Here is a 13,083-nt window from a genome sequence, read left to right on the forward strand (position 1 = left end):
ATGTGTACAAAAAACCTCAAACATGCATAACACTCCAAACTCCAAAAATGTGATGTTTCCACAAATCAAACGAACCAACGAACACTTGAGATTAGAAATATATATATATACCGAGGGGTGGAAAGCTCATTTTCTAGTTTGGCAAAAGAGAGGGCCTACAACATTTCCGAAAAAAAGGAGCTATAGAGGAATTGTAGCATTTCTTTCAGCGCGGCATCAGCGCGAGTGACTCCCCAGCGGCGGCACATAAAAAATCTCATTTCTGCAAAGCGCCAGAATTTATACATACACGCAGACGAGGGAGCAGCAAGGGTGGGTATGAGAGGCAGCAGCATTCTTATTGCAGATTTCAAAGTGTATACATAATAAAAGCGGCGACGTCGGTATTGGTTATTGGATTTCGCGCACACCGACGAGGAATAGAAAATAAAATAAGGCCGTGCGCGCACTGCATGCACCGCCCGCCCGCCCGCGCCCCGCGACACCGAGCAGAGAAATCTTTTCGCAGACGACGCGACCATTTTGAATAAATTGTACTCAATATGTATGCGTATGATAATATTGTGGCATGTGTGTGTGTGAGAGAGAGCAGAGAGGGCAGCGAATGCGTCGCAATCCACCGCGACGACTGGACAATGGCCGCCGCGCTCAGCACCCCGCGCGATAATACCTTCTCGTCCGTTCGTCTGGAAAATTTCACCGTTCCGTTTCGTGCACTTCTCGTGAGATAAGTAAATTGTTGAAATTAAAATACAGCAAGCACAGAAAAATCCGTTCTAGCTTCGAAATTAAGAGATCAGCTTTATCAGCACCTCTACTACGCAATAAATTAATCAGGTGTTCTATTTTTTGGCTTGTCTTGGAGCCAGTTGTGTTTTTCAAGAAATAGGTTAGTGAATATTTATATGATTTTATTATGTATTTATAGCATAGAAACATTTAGTATTTAATTATTTTAGTTGTTGAAAGTAATTACTGTGCATTATTGTTTACTTCGTAAAATATTTGCTAAGCGAACTTCAAAGGAAAGCATGCTTTAAAATTTAAAAAATTCTGAATGTGTGATTTAAATTTAAAACATGTCTACATCCTTTTTAAATACTGTGTAAAGATGTAAAATCGCTATTCCCGCATTTTGTGATAATGAAGGAATAAGAGTAAATTAATTAAATAGGATAATAAAAATTGATAATTTTATGTATTTTAATTCTAAAAAATTCCCCTCAAAGCAGGGTCAAATCTCTTGCATCTTAAATTAAGATTAAAATCCCAAATTTAAATTAAATTATAAATCTAGACTTGAAGTTTCAGTCAAGGAGGTGTCAGAGCGAAAATTCAATTTTGCAGCTTTATATAGATATTTATTTTTAAACAGTCAGTTTTGTAAAGTATTGTTTCCGGAACAGTTAAATGTAACCTTTGGCACGAAAAATGAGCTAATATGTACATTTCTTGCACATCTTCCATCGTTGCAAGATGTTTAATAAGTTTCTAAAACTGTTAAAACATTAAACATTTTGTCAAAAAATTAGGTTTTGTATATTGAGATCTCTATTTTATTCTTATTATTATTTTATAAAGCTTGTGCTGACTTTTACCATCTACGGAGCATTAAAAAATAAATAAAAATCGCTAGTCTCTCAATGATACAAATTTTATTTGAGAATTAACTAATTTGTTTTACGCTTGAGACGCGGGTTTAATTTTATCTCATTTTGATGGATTAAATTCCACTCTGCGTCGAGCGTATCCTCCAAGGAAAATACACACACAAATTTAATGCTGTGCCGCTTTTGATCTTGGGCTGAAAAAAAGAAATCAAACGCCCCGCACAAAGCGTGTAATTGCCGAAATTTGAGCATTCATAATTCATTGTAATTCGTCGGGGCTCCTTTGGCGCGGCGTGTAGAATTACACCGGCAAAACCAACACTCCCCTATTGGTGTAGGAAAATTGCAATTTCCCTTGTCAACATCAATTTATGTGCTCGACGAGATAATGGGCGGTGAAAGGCACAAAAGAGAAAAGCGGAAGATTCACCCGTGACCACCCCCTAATCACAACAACAATAACAACAAAACAAACTGCGGAGAGAGAGAGAGATAGATAGAGAAAAAAACGAACGATAATCAAGCAACCCCCGGGGGGCGCGTGCTGGTGTCAACCCGACCGAGGGCTGCCGGCCGGCCGGCCACCCCCTGAAATGATATCTATTTATGCAGATACGATGACAAGGGAAGTATGTTTATTTGATTTACGTGAGTTCGGCATAAAGAATAGAAAGGGAGAGAAATGTTGCTTATATATACGCGACTTGATGCATGGGCAGGCGTTTTAAGGGAGGAAGAGGCGGCCGGGGATTAGGGGATGCGAGACAGATGTCAGTTTATAGCAACAAAAAGGACAGTGCGTGAGAGAGAGCGACGCAGTATTAAAAAAGCAGTAGCAGCGGCGGCGGTGGCGGCGGCGGCGGCGGTGGCAGATTTCCCCATTGTGAATGATTATATTTCCTCCTGCTCCGCAAGTACCGAACGTATGGTTTTATTTCGCTCGGCGCAACATTTATTTTCACCCTCGGCAAGAGCTGAGCGCAGAGCGGAGGGGTGCGGCCCGCACGCCGGCTAAACACAAAATTAGTACCGAAGTTAATGGCAAGGCAAATTAGACATGATTACTTTCTCTTTAGATATGCATCCGCAGATTGCTTCTCTCGTCCCTCACCCCGCCTGCCCGGACGAAAGCAGGGGAGCTCTCTCTCTCTCTCTCTCTCTCCGATTCTGCTGCGTCGAGCACGAGAGCAAATTGCGGCTCCACTTGCCTGTTTTCACGCACTTAATCAATAAAGCGGTCCAATTCCAAACACCTCTTCCTTCCTGATATGCCTGTTGGATGTCTCAATGACGCTGAGGCCAGGGTGTTTGTATTTATTTGCTGAATTTATCCTTCCAATTTAAATGTTTGAACATTGCAACCAAAGGTGAAGTTTTACGCTGTTTGATCCACAATGCTGGAGACAAATAAAAACTATAAGAATAGAAAAATAAAATATCATGCAGATGATTGTTGAATTGTAAGAATAAAAAAACGACTAAGTTCTAATGATGCGTGAATCAATTCAGGATTGGAGAAAAATAGTAAAAAAATGGCATCAACTTTACGGTCCGCCGTACTGTTTATTAGCTTTTTAGACCCCTGTCTTCTCTCAGATCAGCAGTTCTTTCCCTCCAAAACAAAATGTAATTAAAGATTATTATAGTTGCTAAATTTCTGAATCAATCCCCATAGCGATTAGGCCATTTGTTAATTTAAAATTAAAATTATTCATTATATAAGCTGACTTGGTCTATATTGAATAAATTTGATTCTTTTAAATAATTTTTCTACTAATGATATAACCGATATTAAGTTCCACGTCTGATTTATGATATTCATGATATTCGATCCTCACTTATATTAAATATGCATACTGACAATTTATTTGAAACTGTAGGCCAAAAAAGTCCTAAAGAGCAAGAAAATTATAATTAACTGGGGGTGTAAAAAAAATTCGAGAAAATAAAACATTCTGTAAAACGTAAAACCTAAAAATACATTTTTTTTAATATTATTTTTTTGGATAGAAATAAAAACTTGACTATTTTTAAATAGATTCACTCTGGAAGAAGCCTAAGAAATGATGCAGCTCGATAAACATTTATAAATTGGTAATGATATGATTTACTAACTGTTCAAAACTGTTGTCAAAATTTTTTCAAAATAAAGTACTACGATACAAAATTTAGTTATCAAAAGCAAAAATTAAAAACAAATGTATTAATAACATGCTAATTTTTATGATGAGAGGGATGAGAAATGAATTTTGGCATTTTTGAGTCTGCAATAGCCTAATGCAGATTTTTTAAGTACAAGTTTTAATTTGTTTATTAATTTGAGTCGGAAAAAAGGTTTCGATTTGTTATAAATGTGTGTGGATGAATGAGTTTTTCACAAAAACTGGCAGGATTTATTTCCGAATGCAGAGCTGTTGCAATCTGTCAAAGGACACAAATACTCATTTAGCAAAATTGAAATTTATTTTCTGTCCTCAAATAAAACACATATATTAGATCAACTCGAGAAAAAAAAAGAAATGAACCAAAAACCACTTCACTGCATATTTGTTAGCCTGCTGAAGTTGCGCATTCCGCGGGGAAATAAAAGTGTTTACCGACAAATCCTTGGTTTTCTTCCGCCAGCGGGAGCAGAAAATTTACGACGATCAGTTTGCGGCAATTTGAGCGGAGAGCAGTGCGGCGGCGATTCCAGCATCCATCAGCGTCGTCTGTGCGAGTGCATTTTGATGCAGTGCTCCACGCCGGCACGCCAGCAGCAGCATCCGCCGCGGTGGCAGCGGCGTTTATTTCGATTTCGGCAATTTATAAATTTATGGTTGCCATGACGACCGGAGAGAGAGAGAGGGCAACATCAGCAGAAAGCCATTTATCTTGGCGCAGAGCAGCGCGAGCTACAAAGAAACTCCCTCTCGCCCTTTCTTTTTATTTCCGCCCTCATTGCGTCAGACTTTGCCTGCTCTCTCTCTCTCTTTCTCTCTCCATCTTAGCGAGAGAGACAAGTTTCTTCCCAAACAATCAAAGGAGGGAGGAGCAGCAGCCGCTGCGAAATGAGTTTAGATGTCTTTCCAGCCCGGAGATGAGAACAAGTGCTGTGCTGTTATTGCGAAAAAATAAATTTCTAAGCGCTCGCTCGCTGGCTGCCGCGCAGAAAGCAACAACCCTCGCTCGCGTCTCTTCCTCTCTATATATGGTGCTTGTTGGTGCTGCTGCTGCTGCTGGCCGCTGAATTTATATGTGAGCGGGGTTTCAAATTAGAGTGAGAGAGAGAGAGAGAGAGAGAGAGAGAGAGAGAGAGAGAGGGAGGTTTGCAGTGCCGCCGTCGCTGCTGCTCTGGAATGATTACAAATTCTCGCGAGGTGCCGTTATGTAATCCTGCAGCCTTAGAGAATCCTTGGGAGCGAGAGAGAGAGAGAGAGAGAGAGAGAGAGAGAGAGAGAGAGAGAGAGCCGGCAGAGCAGAGTTGAGAGCAGCAGAGGAAAGGGTCCGACCGGGGCCGCCTTTCGAGTAGAGACCGGCCCATTTCGAATATTTTCAGCTTGAATAATAAAAGGAGCCACCAGTCACGTGATCACCGGGGCTTGGAAATTTCGGAGGCTGCAAACGGAAATTTTACAGAAATTCAAATAACATCAACTCAAAATAGAAAAGTGGTTTAAAATTTCTCGCAATAAATTTCACTCTAATTGTTTCCTTGAAAATGTTTGATGAGTTTCGATGTTGATGGTATTTCAATTTTAAATTAAGATATTTGTTTGTTTGCAGCACCTCAATAGAAATGAAGACGAGTAAAATACAAAAACTTTTGTTTGATCGGATAATATTAAAGCTTTTAAATTTAAAATAAAGTTATGAGGGTTATGTAACATAGTTTTAGGTCGTTGTTTTCACAACTCTCAAATGTAATAGATCAAATAGAAGCACGAATCTCAATCAACAACAAAACATTTCGCTAAAACGCAAAAATTTGACTGTAAAAATCTTACTAATTTTGCTAAATTATTTTTGAATTTAATTAAGTTTCAGGTAATATTACTGTTTATTGCTAATTAAAAATATGTACATGCATAAATTATAAAAATCAAGAAATGATAAGCAGGATCTGCATGAACGCCCGAAACAAAAAATTGATTCGTCGTCGTCACGTGCCGTAAACTAATAAATTGACACTACAAACACTTAAAAAATTGCACCACAGGAACTGCTCATACAAGGAGGGGAATTTTGATGCGTCACAGTCCTTCAAACTTGGTGGCAGGTCGTTCCAGGGCTTGCATACCCTGTATGAAAAGGACGTGCCAAAGAAAATAAATTCTAACATACTGTTGTTTCAATTTCTTTTTATTCTCGAGCCTTCATATTTAACAAAAATTGACCGCATGTTCAAAATACCATATTTTGGTTTGATTTAACTGCAATTCTAAGAAAAGGTTTTTTTTAGAAAAAAAGAAGTAGCGAAAGCGTATGTACTTGAAATTGCAGCAAGTGAAATTTTGAGTGATGCTCCTTGCTCGAGAAAGTAGCACTAAATTCATCTCAATATATTTCAAACTCAAATTTAGTCACGTGAGTGTGAGTCCCAGGATCTAATTTACTTTTATACTTTAATAAATTAGGGTTAAAGCTTGATCTTTTAATATATAATTTTTTTCTAAATAGCAAATCTGGTTTAATATTTTTATATCTTTAAAATTTGAAATGCAAAAAACATTCAGAATTGATGTTTTTAAATTAAAATTAAAAAAAAATCGAAAATTGATTTTAATACTTGTTTAAATTAAGTTTAAAACATTTTTCTTGTATATTAATATAAACTATTAAAAAGTACAGGTTTAATTTAGTTTTGTTTTAAACAATAGTATATATCATTTTAATAAGCATTCTGAAGGGTGCTTGAGAAATTCGGAGGCAAGTGGAGGGCCAACACGATTACAGAAGGTCCCGGCGTGGCTGGGGCTGCTATGTTTTAGGGACGATGTAACGAACCTTACGATGTAAAAGGGATTTTCTACTAAAGCCCTATCATAAACTGAGAGAGAAAAGAGCTAGCGCTGCCTCGAACCCGAGAGCGGGAGAGAGAGAGAGCGGCACACACACACACACACAGCAACCTCTCTCTCTCTCTCTCGCTCTCCTCTCTCTTATTTTGCCTCGGCGTTTTACATCTTTTTTGTTTGTTTCCCGTGTAGTATCTCTCTTAGGAATAAATTTTGATCTTTATTACGAGCTTAAATATTTTAAAGCTCCCCGGCTCTTTTCAAAATAATATAAATCATTTTGCCCGGGCCGAGCCGCAAATTAAGGCGTTCGCCCGCCGCCGTTGCCGCCGAGGCCCGGGCCTGCCGTGCGCGCCGCGTTTCATTACGGAATTACCGGATGTTTTAATGCGCGCCTCCGTCGAGCGATCGTTTTTCCGGCGCCGCTTTTCCGGCCACCAGAGCAGTGAGCGAACGAACGAACGGGCGGGCGGGCAGGCAAGGAACGAAGAAGAGAGAGAGAGAGCTGCTTAAATGGCGTGCCGCATGGAAAAATCTCTATGAGCCTTACTGCGATCCTGCTGAGCTCATCTGACTTATAAAGGATCACTTTGCCACTCAACATGGCATTAAAGTACTTTTTCAATAAGACACTTGTAAAGCAGTCTCTAGCCCTCGTCTTAATGGCCCCGTACCCTATTTTCTGCTCGCCCGCCGCAAAAGCGCCCCCGCAAGAAAAATAAAAAGCTTTGCACGGCCGACGCACGCGAAAAAGCCTAAAAGGAACTCAAGTCAACGCGCGTCGATCTAGATTTTTTCTCCAAAAAGCATTATATCTTTTCAAAAGTGAGTCAGTACTCTGTGTACCAGGACTAAAAGACTAAATTTGAGATTTGTGTCCTATTTTAAGTTTTGCTAAGTAAATTCTTCAAAAATGAAAATACAATCGCATCCAAACGTTTCCTAAAGCCTTAAAAATTGGCTTTCGATAAATTTAATCAACAAAACACCAGTTAAATTGACAAAATGTGGACAGCAATTAATTTGCTATGCTTTGATATAAGTCATTCTTATATATCTCCTCCTCCGTTAGCTCAAATAATGCTCCAGTTGATGAGCATAAAAAAATTTGAAGAGGGAAGAGGCAAATTGAATGATGCGTTATAACAATAATTTCTAAAGAAATCAGAAACTTAACGCAGAGATTTATGAAATTGCAAAATTTATTTTAATAAAAATGAAAATTGTTTAAAATTCTATTTACAATAAAAATCGTATTGAAATAGGGGAAAGGAATATTTAACTAATCAAATATTTTGAGTGTCTATGCAAAAGAAATAAGGGATATACTTATTTTGAAATAATTAAAATATTTTTCTTTCGAATATCTCTGAAAATTATATAACGTCCAACACAAACGGGTAAAATTGGATCAATTTCTTTGATTCAACTTAATTCTTTATTAAGATCTTGATTTTAATTTTATGTCAATTAAAGTTATGGTGATAAATATATAGTTGAACAAAATAATTAATTTAAGTTATGCACAATTGCAAGCAATCATTCTGACTGCTATGGTATACCTATAATTCACTATACATTCTATCCTTTTGAGTTGTACATAATTTTTACAATTTGGTCTAAGGTGTAAATTGACTCATCAAAATAATTAAAATATTCTATGATTTTTTTCTAGCCTTAACATATTATGACTTCATTGAATGTTTTATTCATCCACTATTAATTTTCATGCGGTCCAAAAAAATATAATACATTTTTAATTCACAATAGAGGAATATAAAATAATGCCGAAAAACAATTAAAATTTTGAATAATTTAAATAACAATATTTACAAAATGAAAATAAAATAAACTTAAAAAATATAAAATAATTTACATGTAGCATTCAGATTTTTATTGTAAAATATATTGCATATTTTGTAATTCTCTGGAACAAATTTAACAAATAATAAATTAGCACAGCTCGTGGGATGTCGCAGTGGTGTTCCTTTTTATTACTATTTTCTGGCACGCGTGGAAAAATTGAAAGGAAAATCGCACGCGGGTTGGTTCGGGACGGTATGGGAAAAGAAGCGCAGGGCCAATAGTCCATTCGGCGGGATAAAAAATGGGGGTGCGAATAGATAGGTTAGTGCTGCGGCTGTTCTTTAGTTGGGCTGGCTATCCGCCATATTGGCGAATCCTCGTGTGACAGGTTGGATTCACAGCGTAAGTCAAGTTAAGTCCTCTTGGCTTTGCGGCGCGCTAGTCATTTGATCCGCTTAAGAAAATTTGTGCCTTCGCCGGCAGTATTTCTTCCGTTGCTCACTCTCTCTCTCCTCTCTCTCTTTCTCCGCAGGTGCAAACGCAAACCAAAGTGAAAAAAGAAAGGAAACGACCGCGGATCACGGGCGGCCAAATAAATTATCAGCCGACTGCTGCGATGATCTCGTTTTATGCTTTGTTTTACGCCTTTCTTCTTTCCTCCACCGTTAGCACAGAGAAAAATGCTCCAGTTGTTGAAGATGCTGGCAGGGATATCTCAGTTTTTTTTTCTTTTTGAAAGGTAACTGAAATGTGGTAGGAGAATTTTCACTCTTTTAAAATAGCTCACATGAGAAAAGGATAGTAATTTGTTTAACTTTTGTAAGAGAAATTTTTATCACAGGGAGATTGATCAAACTATTATTTATTTTTCATCATCTAATTAATATTTTCATGAAGCTAATATCTCTAGCAGCGAAATAAATATTTCTCTTGGTAAAATTATAGTTTAAAAATTATGAACATATATCCTGATAATACATTTGAGGCCAAATAAAATTAATTAAATAAATTAAATCCCTTTTTTCTCATCTCTTCGCTCGCCACAGAATGAAAGGAAGGATGATGGTTATGCAACCCGCAGAACCTGTGCGTGGAGCAAAATGCCTACTCAGTGGTTCGCAGGAGTGATCGCGGCACTTTTTTTTATTTAAAGAGGAGATAAATATACAGGAGACTTTATTTTCTATTTTCTTAATAAAAAAAATCGAATTCTAAGAATTAAGTTACTTTATTCTAGTCATGAGTTTTTTAATCAATTCAAATTTCTGATGGTCAGAAATTTAATCGAGAGACTAATCTAGAAATTCATTCTTGTATTGATTACTCCAAGCTTTCAGGAAAAAACCCATCCAAAGTATTGCTAGAATTACTTAATTTAAGTCGAAATAGGAAGCCAGGAAAAAATTAACTTCCAAAAAAATATGTTGATCCTATTAAAGAGGGATTTATTTATTTTAAACTTTGAAAATAAATAATTTACCGTGGTGATGCCCAAAAATTTCCAGAAAAATGAGCCATTAATTAATTAATTTTAATAACTAGTCCAAATCCAAATAGAAAGATTGCACTTATTCATTTGTCAAAATATGGTTAAACACAAAACATTTTCGAATAAATCTTATAAAATAAATTTTTACGCTGTAATGTGTGCATTCTTATAAATTAATTCAACCGTTTCCTCCAAAACAATTATCCGAGGTTCCAAGTAAAAATAAATAAAAAGCACAGCCAATAACAAGTTTAATTTAACTGTTTCAATTTGACGTCGAGGAGCACTTTGTTCTCGAAATTTATTTTTGCAGCGAAATTAAGGGGTGGCGCTGGTGTGTCATTGGCTCTCTCTCTCTCTCTCTTTCACTCGGCGTAGCAGCGGCCGTGGTGGTTGTTCTTAAATTTAGATGGGTCGGTAAAGGGAAAGAGAGTGATAAGACGCCATTAATCTCTATCGCCGCGGTGACATTGAGAGATGACTGCAGCGCCGGCGGCGGATTAAGCCCAAGGTATGCCCTTTTGCCAGACCACCAACACCAACAGCTTTATCTTCATCAAGACAGACATGATGACGACACACAATCCACCAGCCACAGCCAGCCAGCCCCCCGACGCACGTATACATTTTGTGTAACGGGCAAAAAGCAGCACCGCGCACCGACCAGCCAACCAACCGGTCAGTCCGCCGTGAAAACGCGCTCTTTCGAGCGCGTTTGAATTTTCTTTGGGGCCAAAGGCAAGCTCACCGAGTGGAAAGGTTACTGACTCAATTTTTCTGAGGTGATAATTTGTTAACATTTGAAGTCTAATAAAAATAAACAAACCTAAAAATTTTCAAAAATTAAAATTTCGCATCTTGCTGTGTTAATCAGCGGGAGCCAGATGTACGGTAAAATTGGTTCGAACTGCGCAGATCCAAGATGGCGTCTGAATGTGGAAACAAAAAAGCTCTCTTTGGATTCCCGTACGAGTGTCAAGAGTTTGTTTTTACGATCCAAAAGACACAATTAGTACAAGTAATGCAAATTTTGTCACAATATTGACGAAAACTTGCTTCTGTTCGCGCACTTTCACGTGACCTTTTTTCGCGCCATACTCCACCGGACGCCAAATCTGCGCGTCGCACCAATCTGGACCCTGCTGGTGCTAATTAAAGCAATATTTGGTTTGAATTTTATTTTGAATTTGAAGCTATGTAATTGTTTTTCAAGAATTTAGATTTCATTAAAAAGTGTTCCACTCAAAAATCAGACTGATTTGAATATCTACATTACAAAAAAAATTAAGAACACTTTTTTTAAATTAGAAACTATTAAAGGAAAAGCGGCTATCTTTTGCACTCTCGATTTATTTTAGGTTCAGATAAACTCCATAATTAATAATTAATTAACTGACCAGGGTAAACTGAAAAATCACCTGCCAGACACAGAAAAAGGAAAATCCCCACTAACATATGAATATATCTAGCTGCCGCAGATGTTTTCAATAAAAAATTTCGTTCTTCTGCAGACTTAAGAATTAAATGTTTACAATGGATAGTTTCTTAATCCATAATGGATTGACATTGTTCGAAATATTACCAATTAATGGCTTCAAATCAATCAAAGTAGAACTAAAATAAAATTGTTAAAAAATTAGTAAAATTACTTTTAATTAATTTCTTTTTTGTTTCAAAATATTTTATATAATAACGTATAAACTGTTATTAAATCAAGAAAACTATTTTTTAATTTTTTTGTTTTATTTTTATCTGTAGTTAGTAAATTTTATTTTTTATTACGTACAAGCATTAAGTATCAGGCAACCAAAAATTATGTTTCATTTAATTTTTTTAAATGAAAGCAGACAACAAGACTCATCAAGTTAGAAGTCAGAAATAATGCTCTTGGTTAATAAAATAACGTCAGCTGTTTTGTGTTAGAAATTATAATTGTGCAAAAATTAAAATAATTTTGATAGTGGAAACTGGACACATGCACCAAGGTGACTTTGCCAAAAGTGGTTTCCAGATATCAGAATTCTATTAATTTATTTTTAGGAAAATTATAATATTTTTTCAATTAATTTACCGAAAGTAAAACAAAACAAAAATTATAATTTTGTGGCTTTACTAGTCACCCTGGGCTATGAAAGGACAATTTTTATGATTTTATGGACAACACAATATTAATTGGAACGAAAATTTAGATAATTATAATAATACTTTTCGCGATGTTTCTTGTCAGGGCCTCTCAAAAATTATGATTTAAGTTCCTTGAACTCAACCTGGGATCTAGCACGAAAAATTCAAGGGAGGATCAGAAAAGTATTACTTTTGAAGTATAAATTTTATTAGAGCAAAAACATGGACAGTGCACAAACAGAAATACGGATCTTTTATTTTTATCCCTTGATGGGGAGAAAGAGACTTAGTTTATAAAACAATTTCTGTTTTCAGAATGAAGATGTATTTAAAAAAAGTATTCACACGAAGCATATAGATAATTCTCACAAATCAAACAAAGAAGAAGAAATCTTTCTTCGCAGTGCTCCAAGATTGCTTGCGGTTTCAATTAAAGCTGGGCGTTTGACGGTAGCCGGGAATTCCGTCATCATTGTGCCCTTTTTCCCATCTCGAGGCGCGTGTCTCAGTCAGCGTGTGTTGTCTGTCGAGGGCAATCTGCGAGGCTGCTCGCGTACAAAGGAAATATGGCAGGAAAGAATTCCGCTGCCGTTTGTTAAATCCCTCGCGCTCATTATATTGAGCTCTTCTTTGCGCGGGAGCAGCGGCGGCGGCGGCGGCACCACCTTTCCCGCCCGCCTGCAAAGGGCTTACGCCCGACATTGCTTTCTGCGCGCACTTAATACTTTATAAACAAATAAAAAGCAGTTTAAGCGATTAAAAGTTTAGCCCCGAGCTGAACACTCAGAGCAGAGAGCTTTCGCGCAAAGCACCTTTCCGAAAATTCAACCCTTGTTTCCGCGCTTTTTGAGAACAAATAATTTTTTTCCTCCCCAGATCAGTCGAAACTTCAGCACCAATTACACGCAACTTAATTCCAGATGAAAAAAAAAACATCACAGCAGCACCGACAGCTTTGTTTCCTCCTCTCTTTCTTTCTTTTGCTCCGAGCCAAATTCATTTTATTGCTCATTTTATCTCCGGCCTGTATCGACTTGCCGTCCTTCCTTCCTTTTTC

This window comes from Cloeon dipterum, chromosome 2 (genome assembly GCF_949628265.1).
Source record: "Cloeon dipterum chromosome 2, ieCloDipt1.1, whole genome shotgun sequence".
Classification (NCBI taxonomy): Eukaryota; Metazoa; Arthropoda; class Insecta; order Ephemeroptera; family Baetidae; genus Cloeon; species Cloeon dipterum.